Genomic DNA, 23,936 nt, shown 5'->3' on the forward strand with positions numbered 1-23,936 from the left:
ATGAACCCTGATATAGAACTTAAAGTTCTTTACTCATTTGGTTTTGTGAATGTTGAATAACAAATTTTAGTTTCTTGCTTCAGTCAGCCTTTACCGTCTTCAGCCAGTGGGGCTGGCTCAAATAATTGAAATGAATAATTCATTATTCAACATTCACAAGACTAAAATCAGTACGGGCATACCTCACTTAATGAAAGGGACATGTTTTGAGAAATGCATCATTAGGCACTTTCACTGTTGTGTGAACATCACACAGTGTACTTACACAAACCTAAGTGGTAGAGCCTACTACACACCCAGGCTATGTGGTGCTACCCGTATGGGACCACTCTCATGTATGTGGTCCATTAGTGACCGAAACATCGTTAATATTGTTACATGGTGCGTGACTGTGGTGGATGACAATGACAAAATGGAGTACCATTTTCAAGGCTTCTAAAATGGAGCTGGGAGGCCATTAAGGAAGTGGGGCTTATGCTTGTACACCACATCCACCACCAGACGTTAACTGAACTTTTGAGCTTTACCTGACAGCAGAGGTCACATCTTGAAGTATTTCCTCATTCCAAGAAGGGGCAGTCTGCCTAGGACCAACTATGTTCTGGCAAGTCAGCTCACCCCATGCCAGAACCAGTCATTAACTGTTCACTGTAGAGCTTTGTAAGCCTGTGTCCTTTCCTTTTATATACCCCTGCCTCCTTTGTCTTCCTAGGAGCACATTTGAGCTTCTACTCGAATCTACATCTCCTGAATTGCAATTCTTGAGACCCCAAATAAACTTTTTGGTTCTTTTGCAGTTTATGCCTCTTATTTGCTGACTTTACGTGGTGACAGAAGTGGGATCCCTAGCTACTGACCTTCAATTCTGGTGCCACTTCACAGACACAAGCAAGGTGCCTGCAAAGAATCTTTTGTGCTCTGTCGTCTCCTCCTGGTGGCTCTGGTTCCTGGTGGTAAGTCCTCCTGGGCCTGGACCACCCATTTTTGGTAGAGGTCCAGACTCTTTATGTAGGCGTCCTTTGATACTGGTTCTGGCCATCCTTCCATTGTCAGCTTTGTTAGAAACTTCTGTTTCTTTCACTCCTTTTCTGGGCCTTTGATCCTTTGGTAAGTTCATACAAATGAGAAGTCCATTTTCTAAGAGGACCACCGAAGAACAGCCCCACTCTGGGACTCCTGCTGGTTTTGTCTTTAAAGAATACAGACCTTCTACATGTAGATTTCTGTCCCACTGGGCTCAGATTACTCAGGGTGATTTAAAGCTTCGCTGGCCTAAATGGGGCTCCTTTGAAATACCTAAATTGGTTTATCTGTGCACTCAATTGGAAAAAGCCTATCAAACCAAACAAATAAAATGGGAAACTTTTTAAAATTGGTATCTTGAGGCCTCTAAATGAAACACTGAAAAGGACACTTCCTTGCAAGCCATAACAATGTCATAACTAAGAATTTCAAATGATTAAATGTAAATGCCATCGAGAAAAGAATATTAACTCCTCCTGTATTTGTCAGGGTTCTCTGGAGAACCAAGGAGATTATCTATATATATATAATATATATTAATATTGATATATAATAGAATATATAATCCATTGTATCTATATTTAAATTCATTTATTTAGTTCTATAAATTACATATATACACATAAAATTTATATATAAAAGAAACTTTGGCCTCGCCCCTAACTGCCTAAAAGAATTTAAGACAGAAGGCCTGTTCCAGGAAGGAGCTGTCAACGTAGGGAACTCTAGATGTGGTAGAGAAGAAGGTACCTAGCCGGGCCCATTTTACACAAGTTCTCTCTCATTTGTTTAGAGATGGCCCAGCAAACATTTGGTTTCCTGTCTCCTTGTGAATCGGCTTCCTCCTCTTTGAAGTCCCAAACCATGACCCCCAACCCCGCGACTTTGTAAAATATCTAAACCCTAACCATAGAGCTGGCAGACACGCTGTAGACTGAGCAGCAGCATGAAGACCAGGGTCAACCTGATGACATTGTGGGTGGGACTACTGGCTGTTTGTCCACATCCTTGTCCTGGGTGCCCAGGAAGGCAGTCACCCAGCAACTTGCAGTGAGGTGTGGCGTGTGACTATGTTTCAGCCAATGCAATGGGAGTGGAAGTGGTGTGTGCCATTTCCAGGTTGGAACTTTTGAAAGCAGGTGTGTCTTCTCCGTGTTCCTTCTTTCTCCTTGTGCAGATTGGTTGCAGACAATGATACAGGCATCAGGAATGGCAGAGCCAAGAGACGGGAATTCATGGGTGACTGACACACCCTGTGGAAGAGAACCACCTGCCCAACACGAAACCCACCTTGGCCTGTAAGGTAATCACACATAAATTTCTACTCTCTGGTTATTCTTTTTCGGGATCTGCTTGTTATTTTCTTAACTATTATGGAAATATTTCAAATATGCAGAAGAGTACATAGTATGACCTCTATCTCCGGCCCCAATACCCAGAAAGAACAGACGTTAAATTCTGCCCTATTTGCTTCCGATGTTGCATTCATTTGCTGGGGCTGCCATGACAAAATACCACACGTAGGGTGGCTTAAACAATAGAAATTTATTTTCTCACGGTTCTGGAGGCTGAAGTTCAAGATCAAGGCGTTGGCCGGTATAGTCTCTTCTGAGGCCTCTCTCCCCGGCCGCTTCTCCCTGTGTCCTCAGACGGTCTTCCCTCTGTGTGTGTCTGAGTTCTAATCTTCTCTTCTTACGTGACTATCAGTCACATTGGATTGGAGCCTACCCATGTGACCTCACTTTACCTTAATTACCTCTTTAGAGGCCCTCTCTCCAAATACAGCCCTATTTTTAGGTCCTGGAGTTAGGACTTCAACATATGAATTTTCAGGGACATGATTCAGCCCACAACGATATCTCTGTTTTTAAGAAGCAAAATGTTGCCGTCACACCTAAAATTCACATTTCCATCCCGTTCTCCTCCCTCCCTCATCATAGGTATCAATATCCTAAAATTAATTACATTCTTTATGATTCCAAGAATATCCATGTGCATGGCTCCATTAACAAAAGATTACATTTTTATGCAGAGTCAAGACATACATGTGTATGTCTCCGTTAACAAATTCTTACATTGTTATGCACTTAAAAAATGTGCAGGAACAGCATCACACTGCACATGTCCTTCTTTGATTGGCTTTGGGCTATAAATGGGGAAGGAAAAACAGCAGCCGAGGGTAAGAGAATAAATAAACGGCTTATGCATAAAAACCCAAAAGGACAGATTTCCAAGAGCATCCAGGTTGGTGACCACGTGCAGGTTCTGGGAGAGTGGTTACCTGGAGAGGGCGTGGAAGCTCAGTGCCCTTTCCCCATGTCTTGCCCTGTGCGTCTGTTCCATCGAGCTATTCCCGAGTCATATCCTTTTCTAATAAACAGGTAATCTAGTAAGTAAGAGGTTTCTCTGAGTTCTGTGAGCCACCCTAGCAAATTCGTCGAACCGGAGTAGAGAGTCTTGGGAACCTCCTACTGACAGCCAGTTGCTCAGAAGCATAGGCGACAACCTAGACTTGCTGTTGGCACCTGCAGTGGGGGCAGTCTTGTGGGGCTGAACCCTTAACCTGTGGGGTGTGATGCTGTCTCTGGGTACATAGTGTCAGAATCGAGTTGAGTTGTAGGACACCCAGCTGGTGTCCCAAGAATTGCTTGTTGGTGGGGGGGACTCCCCCGACCCACAACCCCACACACATTGGAATTGGTACCAGAACCTAGGAACAAACTGTGAAAGATAAGCATCTTAGCTTGGGTTCCCATAACAAAATGCCATAGCGTGGGTGACTTAAACAACAGAAATTTATTTTCTCACCATTCTGGGGGCTGGAAGCCTGAGAGCAGGATGCCAGCATGGTCAGGTTCTGGCGAGGGCTCTCTCCTCAGCTTGCATAAGGTCCCCTTCTCACTGAGTCCTCAGATGGTGGGGTGTGTGTATGCGTGTGAAGAAACAGAAAGAGAGATCTCTTCCACTTCTGATGAGGCCGCAGTCCTATCTGATTTAGGTTCCACCATTATGACTTCATTTTCACCATAATTACTTCCTAAAGACCTTGTGTCTGGACATGGTCACAAGGGGGGGTCAGGGCTTCCATATATGAATGGTGGGGAGAGAGAATTCAGTCCATAGCAATAAATAAAGAGCAAATAAATAGAAACAAAGGTTTGGCATTTCTCTTTCTCATTTCCTTTCTTCCTGACTTTACTGTCTTGCTCTTTGTCTAGCTTCTTGAACAAGTAGCTCATTGGTTTCTAATTTTTCTTTTTAGATACGTATGTTGAAGGTATCTTTCTTCTAAGTATTGTTTAATTCCATCCACCAGATTTTGTCATGTAGTGCTTTCAGCTATAAATATTTCCTGAGTTCCATATGAGATCCCTTTCAATGCAAGGTTCTATAAGTTCCCAGCCATTATTATTATTTTCTCATCTGTCGCTCCTTTTACAAGTATGTAATGTTCCTCCTTGTCACCATGTTGGTTTTGTCTGGAGCTTTACCTCCAGATTTCTATAGATATGCTTTTTTATTGACAGGTAAAGGACAAAATGAGGAAATATTTTTGCTATATATAAGCATGGTATCTGTCTACACTCCTGGGACAGTGTAGACTTCTAATCTGTCACTTATCCACCTTTGTGAAAAGGAATTCTAATATTGGCTCACTGAAGTCATTTTGGTCAACAGCACAGGAAATTGGTAATATGTATGTGTGGGGACCTGGAAATGGCCACCCCAAGATATGTCTCTTTGGCATCAGGATTATTTGAGGCTGATTGCTTTTGAGAAACTGGGACAGGGAAGGAGGAATGGAACTTGCCCTTTGTTAGGGCACATTTACATTTGTAAGGTAAATCTCTATCTGTAAAAGTTGCCTCCCTCCCTGTACCAGGAAGAAGAAAGGAGATGACCTTCTCTCTAAAAACTCTTAATCAATACCAAAGGCAAGGACTTAAATCTGCATTTTATTGTGCTAGTCTGGTAACCTCCTGTAACTGACTTTCCTCCCCCTCCCAACGTTGGCATTTCTTAAGGATTAAGCATCTTTCCTTAGGCTAGGAACTGATTGCTGAGCTCACCTGTGACCGCCCAGCTCCAGACAATCGACTTGAGTCCTGCTATGCCCACTGAGATAGCAGACCCACTACCTGCTGTGTCCATCAAGTGCCGACAGGGCAATCTTGTGACTATTGTGGGAGGGACATTTCAATCACATGTGAAACACCCCATTTGGCGGTATATAACCACTATGTGCACCCCACTTCTTTGGTGCCCTTTCTTCCTTCGGGAAGAAAGGCACCGGGCCACGGTTCCTCATAAAGCTTTGTCCAATTTTCTCTTGCTTTTCTGTCTCATGTGAATTTAATTCGTTCTCCAGCCAGACGAACCCACATTTGGGAAGAGGAAATGTCTTCCTCCCCTACATATGTTTTCACCAGTCAGATAGTCCATGTTGTGCTGTATTCACAACAAACTCCTAAGTCTCAGCTAAAAATAACCAAGGTTTATTTCTCGAACATGCTCCATGTCATCAGGAGCTGGCTCTGTATTATCCTTGCTCAGTCTGGAGGATTGAGTAGATGGCAGCTAAAAGATGCTCGATCCAACTTCTTGCACAACTGCCAGGCAGGAAAAACACACTCCTACTGTTTGCCAAAGGTTTGTCTGGAAGAGACAGCCTCATTTTTGCTCAAGTTTCATTTGCCAAAGGCTCACAAAGTCACATTTGACTTTAAGGGGCCAAGAAGATACATCCCTTCTGTGTGCCAGAGAAGAGCCGACAATATTTGGTGAACGGCAGTAATAATAACTATACACTGTGCTCTATTGTGTCTTCCAAAGCTTATTTTTGCTTTTTGTTTGTTGATTTTTTCAAAAATTCCCTTCAGTTATGTGAGTTACCGTAAATCCTTCTAGTCAATTTCTTTAATAAGAAAACTGAAGTTAGCCAGAGTTAGCTTCTTTTGCTTAAAAAAAAAAAACAACGGTCTAACGCATTAGACTTTGCGTTATAAATGTTACTGAGCAGCTTAGGAAAATGAACTTCAGTTTACACCTTGGGCTGGTCTTCAAGAAAGGGTACACACCGATTTTTGAAGGATAAGGTTTTAATAGGAAAAGAAGCAGGGCATGGCATGAGCCAATATTTAGATCCGAATAATTATTGGTGACTGCAGCATGTCAGGCAGGGAGCCAGCTGTTTTTGCATATGCTCTCTAAGTCAATTTTAATTCTTTATAAGAACAATATGAGGTGACTCTTACTATTCATCACTTATATATGCAGAAACTGAGGGTCAGGGAGGTGAAATGACCTGTGCAAAAGTCACTTAACTAGCAAATGATGGCTTTGTTTCAAGTCCATCATCTGATCAGGCAGAGGTGAAAGAGAAGAATGCAATGTGTGTTTTTGGGTAGTGGGTACTGTTCGGTTTGGCAGGACTGTGGGATACATGAAAGGCGGAGGGGCCCTTGAGTGCTAAGGCAGAGAGTTGGAGTCTATCAGGTAGGCAGTGAGAGGAAGGTTTCCGCATCAGAGAGGGCACTGGTGGAGCCATGCCTCAGAAACATTGATCTGCTATTGTCCTCTACGATGAAGAGAAATGAGGCACGCTGGAGGCCTGGAGACCAGTTGGAGGAGCATTGTAAAAACTCACATAGGCCTGAATGGGCATGGGTGTTGGCAATGGAAAAAGAAAAAAGTATTCTATCGAGTCTCCAGACGCCCAGGAAATTGCTGAACGAAGTCTGAGTTCTCCCTATGTAGATAGCTCATACTTTTCATTATAGATTTCTCAAGAACTTGCTCCCAGGAGAAACCCTGGATGGAGAACAAAACAGGTAAGTGCCCAAGTGAGAAATCTACAAAGCTCCTCTCCCCCAAAATCACCTCTTCCCCATCTGGCATGTCTGGTTCTGGCATGTCTTGCAGGTGGTCAGTCATGTCCATCACCTGGTTTCGGTGTGTGCGACACCTGTATCTGGTGTATCCGGCAGGTGTTTCTCACAAGACTTGTAGGTGGTTCAGACGTGTCCAGAAGGTGGTTCTCGCGTGTCGGGCACCTGGTTACAGTGTGCCTGGCATGTGGTTCAGGATTCTCCATCTAGTGGTTCAGGCTGGTCTAACAGGTGGTTCAGGTGTGTCCAGCCGCTGTTTCAGCTGTTTCTGGAACCTGGTTCTGGCCTGTGCTGGACCTGTTTCTGGTGTATCCATCATATGGATCTGGCATGTCCAGCACAGTGTTTGGGCGTGTTCAGCAGGTGGCTTCAGCGTACTGGGCGCCTGGTTCCATCGTATCTGACCGTTGGTTCCGTGGTGTCTGGCAGGTAGTTCCTGTGTGTCTGGCATATGGTTCCAGTATGTTCTGAAGGTGGTTCCGGCGTGTCCGACTGGTGGCTACCATGTGTCCGGAACCTGATTCCTTTGTGTGTGGTTGGTGCGTTCAGTGTGTCCAGGTGTTGGTTCCGGCGTGTTTGACAGTTGGTTCCCGCATGCCTGGCGGGGGATTCCAGGCTGTCTGGCAGGCTGCTCTGGCCTTTTCTGGAAATTGGTTCTGGCGTATCCAGGACCTGGTTCCGGTTTATCCAGCAGGTGATTTTGGCATGTCCGGCAGGTTGTGCTGGCGTGTTAGGCTGGTGGTTCCGGCTTGTCTGGCAGGTGTTTGTGGCATGGCCAGCACCTGGTTCTGGCGTATTCGGGAGGTGGTTTCAGTGTATCTGGCACATGGTCTCGGCATATCCAACAGGTGGTTGCGAAGTGTGTGACAGGTGGTTCCTGTGTGTCTGGCATGTGGTTCTGGTACGTTCGGAAGATGGTTCCAGCATGTCCTTTGGGTGCTTCTGACATGTCTGCAAGGTGGTTCTGGCGTGTCAGTGTCATGGTTCCAGTGTGTCCGGTGGGTGGTTCCAGGTGGTTCTGGCGTGTCTGGTGGGTGCTTCTGGTGTGTATGGCGGGTCATTCAGGCATGTCTGTATGGTGGTTCCAGAGTGTGCGGCAGGTGCTTCTGGCATGTCTGTTGGCTTTTTCCGGCTTCTAAGGGGCCTGGTTCCAGTGTATCCGGCAGGTGATTTTGGCTTGTCCAGAAGGTGGTTCCAGCGAGTGAAGCAGGTGGTTCAGGCGTGTCCAGCAGGTGGTTCATGTCTGTCAGTGATGTGGTTCCGGCATTTCCAGCACATGGTTCTGGCACTCTGAGAGATGGTTCTTTCATGCCCGTCATGTGATTCTGGAGTGTCCATCAAGTGGTTCTTGTGTATCCGGCAGGTGATTTTGGCGTTTGAGTCAGATGGTTCTGGTGTGTCCTGCAGGTGCTTCTGGCACGTTTTGGACCTGATTCTCACATCTGCGATGGGTGGTTCCACCGTTTCCAGATGATGCTTCTGAAGTGTCCAACAGTTGGTTCCAGCATTTAAGGCAGGTGGGTCACACAAGTCCCGCCCGAATCATTTGGCTGAGGCACGAATGATTGTCCTTCCACATGCTTAGGAGGAGAGAGACAATAGGATTTTAACCAACCACTCTTTGGAAGTTAAGAAAAACTCGCTTTCCACAGTGCTCTTACAGCATACTGGCAACCTCTCATGCCGCCCTTGTGCATGGGTGGAGAGAGTGTTCACAAAGCAGCTATGGAAGAAAGGCCAAGTTTGCTCAGCAGAGTCCTACATTGCCCTAAAATTGCAAGGCACGAAACACTGCCTCCAACCCTCAAGGGGAGATGAGCAATAATCCATCTTGCTTCCAGCTCTTTAGGAAGCTGAGAAAGAACTCACTTGCCACACTGTTCTTATAGTGTACCTTGAACATCTCATACAAAGGCACCTGAAATGCTGTTTATTTGGAGCCCTTAACTCATTGCTTTAGAACTTCTGCTTTTGGGGCATTTCCATCTTGCCAACCCGGCTCAGACAAAATGCCTACATCTTCTCCTTAAGCAAGGAGGCTGAGGCCCGAATGATTGTGCATCCACATGCTTAGGAGGAGAGAGACAATAGGCTTTTAACCAACTGCTTTTGTGCACTGGAGGAGAGAGTGTCAGAAAGCACCTATGGAAGAAAGGCCCCTTTGCTCTCAGCAGTGCCCTACATTGCTCTAGAGGTGGAAGGCACAAAGCACTGCCTCCATCCCTCAAGGGGAGACAAGACACAAACCATCTTGCTTCCAGCTCTTTAGGAAGCTGAGAAAGAAGTCGCTTTCCACAGTGCTCTTATAGCATATTGGGAACCTCTCATACACAGGCAGCTGAACGCCATTTCCTCCCAGCCCTTAACTCGCTGCTTTAGAACTTCTGCTTCTGCCACATTTCCCTCTTGCCAACCCGGCTCAGGGGTAATGGCTACATCTTCCCCTTAAGCAAGGGGGCCAAGGCCCGAATGATTGTGATTCCACAAGCTTAGGAGGATAGAGACAAGAGGCTTTTAACCAACTGTCCTTGTGCATTCGTGGAGAGAGTGTCAGAAAGCCCCTATGTCAGAAAGGCCCATTTGCTCTCAACCATGCCCTATATTGCTCGAGAGGTGGATGGCACAAAGCACTGCCTCCATCCCTCAAGCGGAGACAAGCCACAAACTGTCTTGCTTCCAGCTCTTTAGGAAGCTGAGAAAGAACTCACCTGCTGGATATGCTTGAACCAGGCACCTTAGAGGCTGGAAAAACCCGACAGGCATGCCGAAAGCACCCGCCGAACACTCTGGAACCACCACACAGACATCCCATAATGACCCAGCAGACTCACCGGAAGCACCCACCGGACACACCAGATCCACCTGGAACCACCCACTGGACACACTGGAAACATGAGTCTGACACACCAGAACCAACTTCCAGACATGCTGGAAGCACCTAACGGACAGGCCGGAACCATCTTCTGAACCTACCAGAACCACATGCCACACACTTCGGAACCACCTGTTGGATATCCCAGAACCAAGTACCAGATACACTGAAACCACCTCCCAAATATGCCAGAACCAGGTGCCAGACACGCCACAAACACCTGCCACACAAGCTGGAACCACCATCCTAACACGCCAGAACAACAGGCTGGATACGCCAAAATCACCTGCCAGATACACCGGAACCAGGTCCTGGATACGCCAGTACCAATTTCTGGAAAAGGCTGGAAAATCTGCCAGACACGCCAGAATCACCCACCGGACATGTGGGAACTAATTGCAAGACAGGCCGGAACCAAAGCCAGGACACTCTGAAAGCATCAACCGGACAGGATGGAATCAGGTCCCAGACACACTGTTGCAACCTGCTGAACATGCCGGAACCACCTTTCGAATGTACCAGAACCATATGCCAGACACACAGGAACCACCTGCCAGACACCATGGAACCAACTGTGAGATACACCGGAACCAGGCTCCCAGTATGCTGAAGCCACCTACCGAATATGCCAGAACCATGTGCCAGACACGCTGGAACCATGTGACGGATACACCAGAAACAGGTCCAGCACAGGCCAGAACCAGGTGCCGGACACGCCTGAAACAGCTGCTGGACACACCTGAAACACCTGCTAGACCAGCTTGAACCACTTGACAGACAGTCTGGAACCACATGCTGGGCACACCAGAATCAGGTGCCCGACATGCCAGAACCACCTGCTGGACACGCCTGAAGCACCTGCCAGTCTTGTGAGAACCACCTGCCAAGAACTCCAGAAACAGGTGTTGTACACGTCAAAACCAGGTGCTGGACATGAATGAACCACCTTAAAGAAATGCCAGAACCAAGTCCCAGACACGAGTGAGTCACCTGCAAGACATGCCAGAACCAGGTGCCTGACATGCTGGAACCACCTGCCGCTCACGTCGAAATCACCTGCCGGATACGCCGGAACCATGTGCTGCACAGGCGGGAATCACGTACCAGACATGCCGGGACCACCTGTTGGATATGCCAGAACCAGGTGCCTGATTCACTGAAACTACCTGCCGGGCACACAAGAACCAGGTGTCAGACAGGCCTCGACAACCGACAGGGCACGTTGAAATCACCTGCATGATACCCCGTAACCATGTGCCAGAGAGAATGGGACCACCTGCCGGACACACCGGAGCCACCTCTCAGATATGCCAGAACCACATGTTGGACACGCCGGAACCATCTCCCGGACAGACCTGAACCACCTGCTGGACACGCCAAAATCACCTGCCCGATACGCTGGAACCAGGCACCTTGGGTGCTGGAAAAACCTGGTAGACATGCCGTAACCACCCGCCACACACTCTGGAACCACCACACAGACATGCCAGAACGACCCGCCAGACACACTAGAAGCACCCACCAGACAAGCCAGAACCACCTGGAACCAAATGACGGACATGCTGGGACCATGACTCTGACACGCCAGAACCAACTCCCGCACATGCCTGAAGCACCCAACGGTCACGCCTGAGCCATCTTCCGAACGTACTAGAACCACATGCTAGACACTTCGGAACCACCTGCCAGACACTTCGGAACCACCTGTTGGATGTGCCGCACCCAGGTACCAGATACTCTGAAACCACCTGCCGTATACGCCAGAATCAGGTGCCAGACATGCCACAAACACCTGCCACGGAGGCCGGAACCATCAGCGTAACACATTGGAACAACCTGCTGGACACGCCAAAATCTCCTGCCGGATACACCAGAACCAGGTCCTGGGTACACCAGAAGCAATTTCTGGAAAAGGCGGGAACAACCTGCTGGACACACCGGAATCACCCCTGGACATGCGGGAACCAACGGCCAGACATGCTGGAACCAACACCTGGACACTCTGAAAGTACCAACCGCACACGATGGAATCAGGTCCTGGACACATGGTAGCCGCCAGACGGACATGCTGGAACCACATTCAGAGCGTACCGGAACCACATGCCAGACACGCAGGAACCACCTGCCAGAAACCATGGAACCCACTGTCAGATACGCCGGAACCAGGCACCCAGTACGCTGAAGCCACCTGCCGAATATGCCAGAACCATGTGCCAGCCACGCTGGAACCATGTGATGGATACACCAGAAACAGGTACAGCAGAAGCCAGAACCAGGTGCCTGAAATGCCAGAACCACCTGCTTGACACAGCTGAACCACCTGTCAGTCTTGTGAGAACCACTTGCCGGATACACCAGACGCAGGTGTCGCACATGCCAAAACCAGGTGCCAGACACATCTGAACCACCTGCCAGTCTTGTGAGTACCACCTGCCAGATACACCAGACACAGGTGTCGCACATGCCAAAACCAGGTGCCGACATGACGGAACCACCTGCAAAACATGCCAGAACCAGGTGCTGGACATGCTGGAACCACCTGCCGGAGACGTCGAAATCCCCTGCCGGATACGCCGGAACCACATGTCACATGTGCTGGAATCGCCTACCAGACATGCCGGGACCACCTGTTGGATACGCCGGAACCAGGTGCCTGATTCACTGAAACTACCTGCCGGACACGCCAGAATCAGGTGTCGGACACGCATGGAAAACACACAGGATATGTCGAAATCACCTGCATGATATCCCATAACAATGTGCCAGAAAATAAAGTACCTAGGATGTGTGAAATCCTATTGAGGCATATTCATATAATGCATTTATTATCATCTTTCTCACTTTTTCTGTTTTATTGTTATAATTTTTTTTTTTTGAGGAAGATTAGCCCTGACTAACATCTACCACCAATCCTCCTCTTTTTGCTGAGGAAGACTGGCCCTGTGCTAACATCCATGCCCATCTTCCTCTACATTATATGTGGGACTCCTGCCACAAAATGGCTTGATGAATGGTGCATAGGTCTGCACCCAGGATCTGAACCGGCAAACTCCAGGCCACTGAAGGAGAACACGCAAACCTAACCACTGTGCAACCAGGCCGGCCCCAAGTTTTCTGTTTTTTTAAAGCAATTTCAATTCTTGCATTTGTTTCACCAGCAGTGGTATCATCATCTTGGACAGTTTCCTCCAGAGTCACAGTATCTAAAATTTGGAGCATTTCTGTTGCTTGTTTGGATAAGTGATGTCAGAATGTCTAGTAAATCTTCCCTAGGAGAACTGTCTAAAAGACGTCTCAATTTAGCAACTGCAGGGACATGTATATTCAACATTTCAATCGATAGTAGTTCATTTTTGTAGAACTCTTCTGATAATTCTCCCAGCTTCTCTTTAGTTTTACAGGTGTTGAAAAATCCCTCAAGTCAGTCCAACAGTTCCACTTTAACAGCAGGATATGACTTCTCTTTTAAATCTGTACCATCTGCAAACAGCACAGGCGTGTGGTCAACAAAAGTGAGTGGGAATTGGGCTGGGTACTGCCCACAATCTGAACCATCAGTGCCGCGGCCCCAATCCTGTGCAGTGGTGGCAGATCCTGAGTATTGCTGGCCAGGTAGGTCATGCTGGGGATGAGACTTAGGATGGGGCTCTGCAGCCCTCGAGCAGGCAGCTCCACACCAGCTGCCAGTTGCAAGTCCAGTCCACACTGGGTGCACATGGGGGAGCTTGGAAGCAGGCAGCCATCTGGGTGAGCAGCAGCAGGAAGTGGATGAAGGAAAATTATGGGAAGATGAAGGGAGAAAATGTATAATAAATAAAGCTTGCCTTGTTATGCAGATAAATCTCTCAGTTAAAAAAATTCTCTAGGGGTTGGCCTGGTGGTTCACTGGTTAAGTGCGCACGTTCCACTTTGGTGGCCTGGGGTTTGCCGGTTCTGATCCCAGGTGCAGACATGGCACTACTTGGCACGCCAGGCTGTGGCAGGTGTCCCACATATAAAGCAGAGGAAGATGGGCGTGGATGCTAGCTCAGGGCCAGTCTTCCTCAGCAAAAAGAGGAGGATTGGCAGCAGTTAGCTCAGGGCTAATCTTCCTAAAAAAAAAAAAAAAAATTCTGTAGGGGCTGGCCTGGTGGCACACGGGTTAAATTCACACATTCTGCTTTGATGGCCTGGGGTTCACCAGTTCAGATCCCAGGTGCGGACCTACACAACACTTATTGAGCCATGCTGTGGCAGGCATCCCACGTATAAAGTAGAGGAGGATGGGCACGGATGTTAGCTCAGGGCCAATCTTTTTAAGCAAAAAGAGGAGGGTTGGTGGGGAATGTTAGCTCAGGGCTAATCTTCCTCCAAAAAAAATTCTCTAAGAGTCATTCTCTTTCTGGTGCAGATGCTTTTACTAATGGAAATTTCCTTTAGAAACATAAATTTCCTTTCCAAAGAGGAAGTCTATCCTTCATTTAAAGCAGTCAAGGTGGAGATCAAGAGTTTTTCCTGCATCTGCGGGCTCTCGATTGCTTTTGGCTCCAAATAATTTGTATGTCAAAGTACCATACTTTGGGCATCTTCAGCATTCCTTCAAGAAGAAACAACTTGTTCTTGGAAGTCTCTGTCTCCTCCCCAACCCAGATGCACTCAAGCTGTTAGAGGCCAACAGCAAACAGGGTTCTGCCTCAAGAAGCTTTGGGGAAGCCTCTTCACCCTCAAAGGCCTGAGACACACGAGAGGGATAGATCACTGCAGGTTCTTCAGCCATTGAAAATAATATAAACAGTTCCATTCTCATAAATTTAACAACTTGAAAACAAGGAACAACTTACCAAAAATTTCAAACTAACAAAACTCAACCAAGATGATAGTATTTTCCTCAATCGGGCGCTGCTAGCCAAGCTTTTTGCCACAAAACTCAAGACTTGGATTCATGGGACACACCTGAAGAAAGCACAAACTCTGGGGGGAACTGCACATCATTTGGTGACTTAAAAATAAAGATTTCTCCAAATGGAAGCAGACAGTATCTGATGCGAAGGTTTCCAAGGTGTCTGGACCAGGTCTGTTGGAAGTTTGTCTGCCAAACCTTTGAGGATGACATGACACTTCAGATCATCTCCAATGCCTATGATCTTGATAACATGCAAACTTCAGGTAAAAAGTGCCAGAGAGTTCTCCCTCCTCTCACTCCGTGTTCCTCAAATGTGGCCACAATAGGTTTCCAATCTGTGTGTTTTTCCTCCAACCTGGGACATGACTCCCAGAGAAGCTCCTTCCTGGCCTCGAGGGACGAGAGGCTACTGAAAGTGGAAAAATCTGACTGCAGATCAACAGTGCTTTCAGAGAAAGATGGCAATCAAAATGGGGACATGTGAAAGTTAATAAACGGAAACGTAGTTGAAATAGTGTTGGAAGGCTAATAGAGGGAGTTCTCATGCCCTATGTCAAAGGCGCAGTGCAACAGGAAGAATAAAGACATCCTCTTCCTGACCAGTCAGAAACTAACCCAAGGAGAGACTGTCACAACTCTGCCGATGAAAAGCCACTGCCCTCAAGACTGTGTCCAATAGCCCCCACAGTTTTCCCCACTCTGAGATAAAAGAGCTTCTCCTCTCTTCCTTGCTGGGTGCTCCTGCATGGCTTGCCATGGTTGCACACTCCAAATGGCTATTCTTTGCTAATCCCAGATAAACCAATTTTTGCCAGAGAAATAACTGGCTGTCTATTTGTTTAAGGGCAAGACTTGTTAATAGGCAAGAGATGTAGAGAAAACATTTGATACAATCCAACTCCTGTTTGTCATAAAATTTTCTAGCAAGTTTGAAATAGATGGAAACTACTTTCACTTGTTGAAGGTCGTCTACAGAAAATGCACAGTTGACTTCATGCTTAACAGGGAAAGACTAAATGATTCTCCCCACAATAAGGAACACGGAAAGGAATACCACTTTCACTACTCTTATTCAACAAAATACTGAAGCTTCTGGCAATAACAGAAGTAAAGGAAATAAAAGCCATAGAGTTTAGAAAGGAAAAAATGTAACCATTCCTAGTTTCATTGTTGTCTGTGTAAAAAAACTCTGGGAATCTACAAAAAAAAAAAAAATCAGAACTAATACATGAGTACAAAAAGTTCACCAAGTACAAGATCAACACACAAAAGACCATTTTATTTCTACAACTAATGATGAACCTGCAGATGATAAACTTGAAAATGCTGTATTATTTAGAACCACTCCGAAGAACATGAAATATTCAGGCATAAATTCAAGAACATGTGTACAGGATCTGATGCTGAAAATTATAAAATACCGATTACAGTGATTAAAGAAGATGCAAATAAATTGAGAGCCTTACTATTGTCAAAGACAAATGCAGCAGAAATTAGTTAAAGTGGTGAAAGCAGATTTTATTCAGTAACAGCTGACAGAAGCTGAGCTGCGCTCAGATTTGTACGGAGGTGAATCTAGAATTTTAAAGACGGAATGAAGGAGCAGGGTTCAGGGGCTCAGTAGAGTCAAAGAAGTAAAAAAGTACAAAGGTTGGTCAGTGTAACTGTGATTAGACCCACTGTGTTCGTTACTTTGCAGTTATCAAAGTTAGGATTCTATCCTCACTCAGAAGTTGAGAGAAAGAGGCTCTATCTGTCTTAATGATCGTATTTCAAAGGAGTGGCTCTTAGGTCCTTTAGAGAATTGTGAGAGATACATATCTACAGTTGTAAGCCCTCTTTAGTAAATACTCTAAGAAGGGGGATCAGAGGCCTATAATTGGGTGTTGACTAAAATAAATAGAAAATTTTTCTGTCAGCTTTGAGCTCTCAGGAAGGCATTTTAATGGTGGGCTGGAGTCATTCCGGTTACACAGACTTATGCAGCTAGAAGCCACGCCAGAGTTTGGTTGAGTCTCCTCCTGGTGTGGGGGTTTGGAAGGAGTTGTTACGTGCTGAGAATTCTGCAGTCCTCACCATGTTACTGGATAGAATAATGAGGACAGGTCTCAATTATCCCCAAATTGATCTATAGGTCTAATATTATTCTAATAAAAATTCCACCACAGTTTGTAGACAGAGACACCTTTTTCTAAAATTTATATAGAAAGGCACATAGCTGAGAGTAGCTAAAACAATCATGACAGGAAGAATAATGCAGCAGTAAACACTTTAACAATATTTAGTATTGCCTTGTACATACTGTAATCACAGCATCATCATTTTCATTGTAGGACAGCTACATAAATCAATGGAACAGAGTAGAGAATCCAGAAATGGACCACAGAGTTATACCCTAGTGATCTCTGACACCAAGAGTGAACCTTAATGTAAATTATGGACTTTGAGTGATAATGGTGTGCCTATGTATGTTCATCAATTGTGAAAAGTATACTACTCTGATGAGGGGTATTGACAACAGAAAGGTTATGCATATGTGGGGGCAGGGACTATATGAGAACACTGTGTATTTCATTAAATTTTGCTGTAAACGTAAAACTGCTCTAAAAAATAACATCCATTGATTTTTTAATAGGCAATGCAAGAATACCTTGTAGTGATAAAACTGGTCATTATTTTAGCTGTGATGGATACAGAAACTTGCACATCTGATAAAATTGTACAGAACTAAATACACAGGAACAAATTAGTACAAGTGAAACTGGAGAAATCTGAATAAGATAGTGGATTGCATCAATGCCAACAAGCTGGCTGTGGTATCGTCCTATAGTTTTGCAGAATGTTATCATTGTAAGGAACTGGGTAAAGTGTACACTGGAACTTTTGGAGTTATTCCTTACAGCAGTGTAGAATCTACAATGATCACACTATAAATTTCAATTAAAAATAGTTGGCAAATGGAAAGTCAGTCTATGTTTTAAGTTAGGAAGTTTCATTAAATGGTCAGTCCCATTACTTTATAAATTGAATACAATGCCAATAAAAATTTTAACGAGCTTTTCTGTTGAGTTAGATAAATGATCCTACATGGAAAAAATAAACGCATAAGCTAAGCTAGGAAAATATGGACCAGGAAGAACTCTGAGGGAGGAGCTGGTCTATCACACGTTAAAAATATTGCAGAGACTGTAATGCGACAGGAGAGGATTGTCGCATGCACAAGAAGAGGAGAGAAGGGAAAGGGAGGGGAGAGGGTGGCAGAGGTCAGGGGAGTGGGGGAGGGGTGGCCTGATTGGAATTTGTTGACACGGGGAAGCTGGAGCTCACTAAATAGAAGGCAGGCATCCTATGTGATGGTTTAGGGAGCACATGTGGCTTTCTCTGGCGGTCCTGTGTTGAAAGCAGAACGAGAGTTTTGGAAACTGGCAGTTACTGACCAAGTGCTGACTGTTCTGTGCTGAATGCTGCAGGGGCTGTGACTTGGCTTCTTGGGATGTTTGCTTCCCACGTTGGGGGGTCAGAGTTATACTGTCATATATGATCTGTCCTTTGTCCATTTGTATATTCAGTCTCAAAAAAACAGTTGGTGCACAAATTCATCAGTTAGCTCGTCATTAAAAAATAGTCTCTTGGAAAGTTAAACCTTCGAAAGTTAAAAAGATGAAAATGTTAAAAAGATGAAAGATGCCAAATAAGTTTTATAGATGAATATGAAGAAATTGAATGAGAATCTCAAAATTATCCTTCAACAGATTAGGGTGTCATGAAACAGGTTTCTCAAAGTCCTATATTAACATTATTTTCTAAAAAAGAAATTTGGCAAAATGAATTGAAGGAATTAAAACGTCCTTAGCGTTGACTTCATGTTTACACTTCTAGTAATTTACAATCAGGAAGTAATTCTAAATAGCAATACGTTTTATCTCCTAAATTGATTTTTTTGTGTAAATTATTGATTAAAAAAAGAAAAAAAACGAAATCAAATCTCCAGCAGTGAAATATATTTACTTGAGAATATATGATGCAAACTATGTTTCAGTAGAGTGTCATTTTTATTATCAGCATAGGAGAAAAGATGAGTTATGGAAGGGATTCTGCTCATGCTCAGTTATTTCCTTTACTTAACATTAAATCTTGAATAAAGTATAATGTCAAGCTGACTCATTTACTCCTTCATTTTAAAAGCTGAAGACTATTTCCTTGGTTTTTAAATAATGAGGTGTAAAGGAGGGGGTGAGGTGTTGAAAATAACTTCCACTGAGATTGACAGTAGCAACTGCTCTTGATTTTTTTTGAGAGTTGTGGGGTCACCCATCAAAGCAGGAATGCTATTTATGTTGAGAAATTAACAATCTGAATTTTATTAGAAATTTTGACTTTTATGCACCCTCAAAAAGTAATTAGGAATTTATTTGAATTTTTAGCTCTGTTGAGGTATGAGTAATAGACAAAAAATGCACACGTTTTCTATATGTGTATTGATTAGTTTGGACATATGCATACACCCATCATATCATCCCCACAACCAAGTGCTGAACACATCCATGACCTCCAAAACTTTCCTTGTGATTTTTGTGTGTTTTTTTAAGCTTAGGAATTTCATGGATTTTAACCTAATGCTCAGATAAAAGAGGGAGAAGATGAGGTGTACGTTGTTTCATTATGGTACCTTAAGACATAGACTTTCAACATACACATGACTTCTGAAAAGCAACATTTATTACTTTCACAATGAAATATTTTCTCCTATTTCCTTCAAATATATGGCCTTCTTATTCTACCCCCCACCCACTTCCTTTTTGAGTAGGGACTCAGGAGAAATTTCCAATGGTACTAACAAACAGGGTCCAAGGGGTGGCTGCCCCTCAGCCCTGCAGGCTTTTCCCTTGTGAGAAGCGACCACTTTGCACATGTGTGAGCCAGTGTGGAACAGGACAGAGTATGTCTGCAGACTGGTTCAGCCTGCTGAGCCCCTTTGCTGCTTCTAACCTATGGCCACGAAAAAGGCTAAATGGAGGGAAATTAAACTTTGATGTGTTGATGATTGAAAAGGAAAGTGCCTTGCTCTCTAAGGGATAAAGTCATTTGGAGGAAAATCAAATAACTATCATAGTTATTTTTTCCTATCTTATTTTTCCGCTGAAGCCACTAGATATTTCAATCTTTCTGACTTCCTAACAGAATCCAGTAGTACTTTCCTTTTCTAAGGCCAATGAACTGTTATGTAAGGGGCTTCTCTTGCTTTTTCCAAACCCTCCTGGGATTCTGTTTATCTACTGTTCGTTTTTCACCCCCTGCTTTTCAGATTGCTTTGTTCACTGTCCTTGTCAAATAAATGTGGCTCATTAAAATAAGCAGCATTAATATGTATCTCTTTCACGGCATTTTATCTAATAAATATGCTGAAGATTTTCTGTATTCTGCATGTGAATCCTTTGTTGAATATTGGAACTGGGACAATCTCTTCGCATCCTGTGACTTGCAAATTCCCTCTTGTAATGTGTCTTATGATGAACCGAAAGCCTAAATTTTAGTGAATCCCAGTTTACCGATATTTCTTGTATGGAGAGTGTGTGTGTGTCTTCTTTGAGAAGTTTTTTCTACCCTGTGGTCCCGAGGATGTTTTCTTATGTTGTCTTCTAGAAGTTTCATTATTTTACCTTTCCCCTTTAGGTCAAAGTGTCCAGGAATTGAGTTTTGTGTGTTGTGAGGGTAGGGCTCAAGGTTTCCTTTACATCCATATGCCCGTCTCTACGAGTAATAACAGGCAGCATTGGGACAGGTGGACACAAGCCTGGGAGTTAGGGGTCCTGTATTCTCAGCCTTACCCTCCCTTTAAAGCACCCTCTGAACGTGGGCAGGTGACTTTCCCAGTTCTCCCTCCTCTCAGACTCCTTCCTTCCTCTCTTCCTCCTATCCTTCATTCCTCCCTCCCTCGCTCCCTCCATTCTTTCCTTCCTTCCTTCCATCTATCCACCCGAGCATCTGTCCAGGTATCAATCTGTCCAACTGTCCTCCTGCCTGTTCGCCGGTTTGTCCTTCTTCTCTCCTTCCATCCTCTTTCCTCCCATGTCTCAACTTCTCTTCCTTGTCTTTGTTCTTCCTGCTTTCCCTGTGACCCTCCATTTGTCCGCTCTTCCTCTGTCCATCCAGGTATCCCCTCTATCTGTGCCTCTACCTGTCTCTTTGTTGCGTCTCTCTCTTCTTCAAGCACACTGTCTCTCTTGGGTTCATCTCACTCACAGGCTCGAACATCCCGCTACTCACACAATCCCTCCTTCTGTCACTCACATTTATGGCTCACCTGTGAATGGTTGTCCTGGGACAGCCACTGTTGGAGTGCAGATGAGCCTGTGGGGCTTCACCCACTGTGTGGGGTCTCTGTGTCTCCCAGACGACAGCCCTTTCCACAGCTCCTGAGCTGGGCAGCATGTTCCTGCCTACTTCCTCATTGCTTGAGCAACCAGAAGCCACCACAGGCCTAGGGGGCCCCTCTTCCTTCCCCAGAGGAGCTCTCTAGCCCCACACCTCAACTGACCAATTCTTACTGGGCAGCTGGGAAGCCGAGGTGTGCAATTCTGCTTTGAGGGCAAGCATGCTGATCACAAGGATTATACCAATATTTCAATCTGACGCAGCCCTCAGAGAGCCCCTGGTCTTGTGAAAGTCACAGAAAATTCTAATACAAGGTGGGATGTTTTGAGGAGAAGCACCTGGCATCCTTTGGGTGGGAAGAGCTCTCTGGAGGGAGTTTTGCCCAATTGGGGTCTTTAAGAAGGAGTAGGAATTATATAGGGAAATAAGGTGTGGAGCGTGTTCCTGGCAGAGGAAATTGCATGAGCAATGGCCCTGTAGGCAAAAACAGCATAGTGTACGGGAGAAGTGACAGGAATTTGGTTTGCCTGAAGCACAAAGCCTAACTCAGAGTGAATGCATCAATGAGGCTGAAGAGTCAGCAGGAGCCAGATGTGCAAGGGCTTTGAGTGCCAGGTCAAGAAGTTTGAACTTAACCCTGAAGGCCTTAGGGAGCCATGGGTGATGCTAGAGCAGGAGTGTTCTAGTGAGATCTTCATTTCAGAAAAATGCTTCTAATGTTCAAGGCAGAGAACATCCTTTAGACAATGCATCCAGTGAGCATGTTAGGGTGTTGGTTCCGGTGAGAAAAGATAAGACCTACCTGGGACGTGAATGAACAGAAGGAATGCATTGAGGAGCAATCTGTAGGTGCAGTTGGTGTTACCGGCAGGGGAGGGAGGAGGAGCTGAGAGATATGCTGGCTTCAACTTGGATGAGCGCAGCATTGAGTGGTGGTTCCACTGGGAGCAAAGGCAACAGATGATACTGAGTTCAGGCTTCTGATCTGGTCTCAGCCCAGCTCTCAGTGATGGCCATCTCTCTCCCTCTCTTCTTGCAGCCAAGGGGCACGACCTGAAGGCCCTCACACTCAACTCCACCATCTCCAACATCCAGTATTTGACAGACATGAGCAAGAGCTCAGCCACATTGAACTCCACTGAGAGAGTCCTGCAGCACCTGATGAGACCCTGGTGCCAGCAGCTCCCGGCAGGATGAGTCCCAGCCAGGAGCACCCCACCTGCTGTCTCTCCTGCTCGTCCTCCTCCTGCCTCCTCCCCTGCTTGGATCCTTGTTCAAGAAGAGCAGCCTGGGCCCCTTGTCTTGGGCTGTAGACTGATCTCCCTCAGGGAAGTCCCTTTTCTGAGCATTTGAGAGTCATGAACACTTTTGGTGACCACCCCAATTATCACTCTTCCCACTGACTGCCAATTTGCTCCTCCCTCCCTCTGGCCCCCATTATCAGAGGATTCAGGACATCTCTCTAGAGTCCCCACATTCCTCTCTCCCCGGGCCTGCGGAGGAAGGGGCAGCCTCCAGCATGGAAGCTGTCTGCACCTACCACCCTGACCCCATGGCTCATGATGGAGAATGTGACAGAGACCCCATGTGACAGAGAGCAGCATTCCTGGGTGCGGAACCAGCTGATCCACCATGTGACCCCGAGGGGCCTCTACTCCCTGGTCAGGGACAGCCTTTTTGTCGGTGGTGAGTGCTCGTGCTGAGCTGGATTGACAGTGATCGTTACTTATGCCTGTTCTGCTTTATTTCCTCTCTAACACGTCAGCCCAGGTTCTGAGTGGGGGACACAGAAACCACATATGTAAAAAGTTTCAACTTACAAACGGAGACTATGTAAATGGATTTGTTGATCCCAATAAAAAAAAAATGTGAACTATCTCACTATTAATTTTCATATAGATTGCCTGGACAAATGGTAATATCTTGGTTATAATGGGTTTAAATATCCCATTAAAAATTAGTTTCACTTGTTTATTTTTACTTTTTTCAATGTCAGTATTTAAAAAAAGTTTAAATTTCATTAGATAGAGTGTGAAATTCTACTGTTGGACAGCACTGTTCAAGACGTGAAAATAAAGCCCAGAGAAAGTGGTTAGGGACAATTTTTCCCAGGAAAGGAGTCAATCTGACCCACGTGGCAAGATGCAGACAACAGTCTCATACACACATACATACACACACACACACACTTAGAAAGCAAGACCAACATCATCATAGAGTTGAACCACTACTTCTCATGTGGCAAGAGCTTGCAGTCCTACATTGTTCTAAGTGGACGAACCTCAAGAAAGGAGCCAGGAGTCAAGAAAATTTACCAACCAGGAAGATCTAAAACCAGAGAGTAAAGGTCAGGATCTTTGGTGAAGTTCCCAGCAGTGGATTCTGTTAGAGACTCAATACATTAGCGAGAACTTTGCAAGAAGCGTTGTTACAGAACTCACCTATCCTTTCCTATGTAAAAGTACACAAGTTTCGTAAAGAATACTAGCTCCTGCCAATCAACGAAAAGATGGTAGAACACGAATATCGCCCTTGTAAATCACTCCTGGATTAGTGAGCCAGTCAGGGAACAAATGACAGTGCATTGCGCTGGACCTCATTAGGCTGATTCTGACTTCATGACCATCCTGTGGATTGTCTCATGCCAGGAACTCTAAAACATGCTGTCCCCACCACTCTTTTGCCACCAAGGTCCACCAACCAGACCTTGCTGACAAATGCCCTGGCTGGGCCCCTTCTGACCACACCTGGAGGACTCTCCACAAATCCTACTCCGTCACGGCGCTCTTCCACCTGCCACTGGCCAGGGAGGCATTTCCTCCAAGGCTGACACTCTGTGTGCCCAGCTCTGGGAATGACACGTCTCCCTCAAGTGAAGAAAAGGATCTGAGTTCAG

The 23,936-nt window shown here is 45.5% G+C and overlaps 1 long non-coding RNA gene across 1 annotated transcript; it reads left to right on the forward strand.

The window, feature by feature from the left end:
• Nucleotides 1-800: 800 nt before the first annotated feature.
• LOC139044186 (uncharacterized) lies at nt 801-22,229 on the forward strand. The gene is made up of 3 exons (XR_011501212.1): nt 801-953; nt 2,201-2,326; nt 22,080-22,229. It is a non-coding gene; the product is annotated as an uncharacterized lncRNA (long non-coding RNA).
• The last annotated feature ends 1,707 nt before the right edge of the window (nt 22,230-23,936 follow it).

This window comes from Equus asinus, unplaced genomic scaffold, assembly GCF_041296235.1.
Source record: "Equus asinus isolate D_3611 breed Donkey unplaced genomic scaffold, EquAss-T2T_v2 contig_655, whole genome shotgun sequence".
Classification (NCBI taxonomy): domain Eukaryota; kingdom Metazoa; phylum Chordata; class Mammalia; order Perissodactyla; family Equidae; genus Equus; species Equus asinus.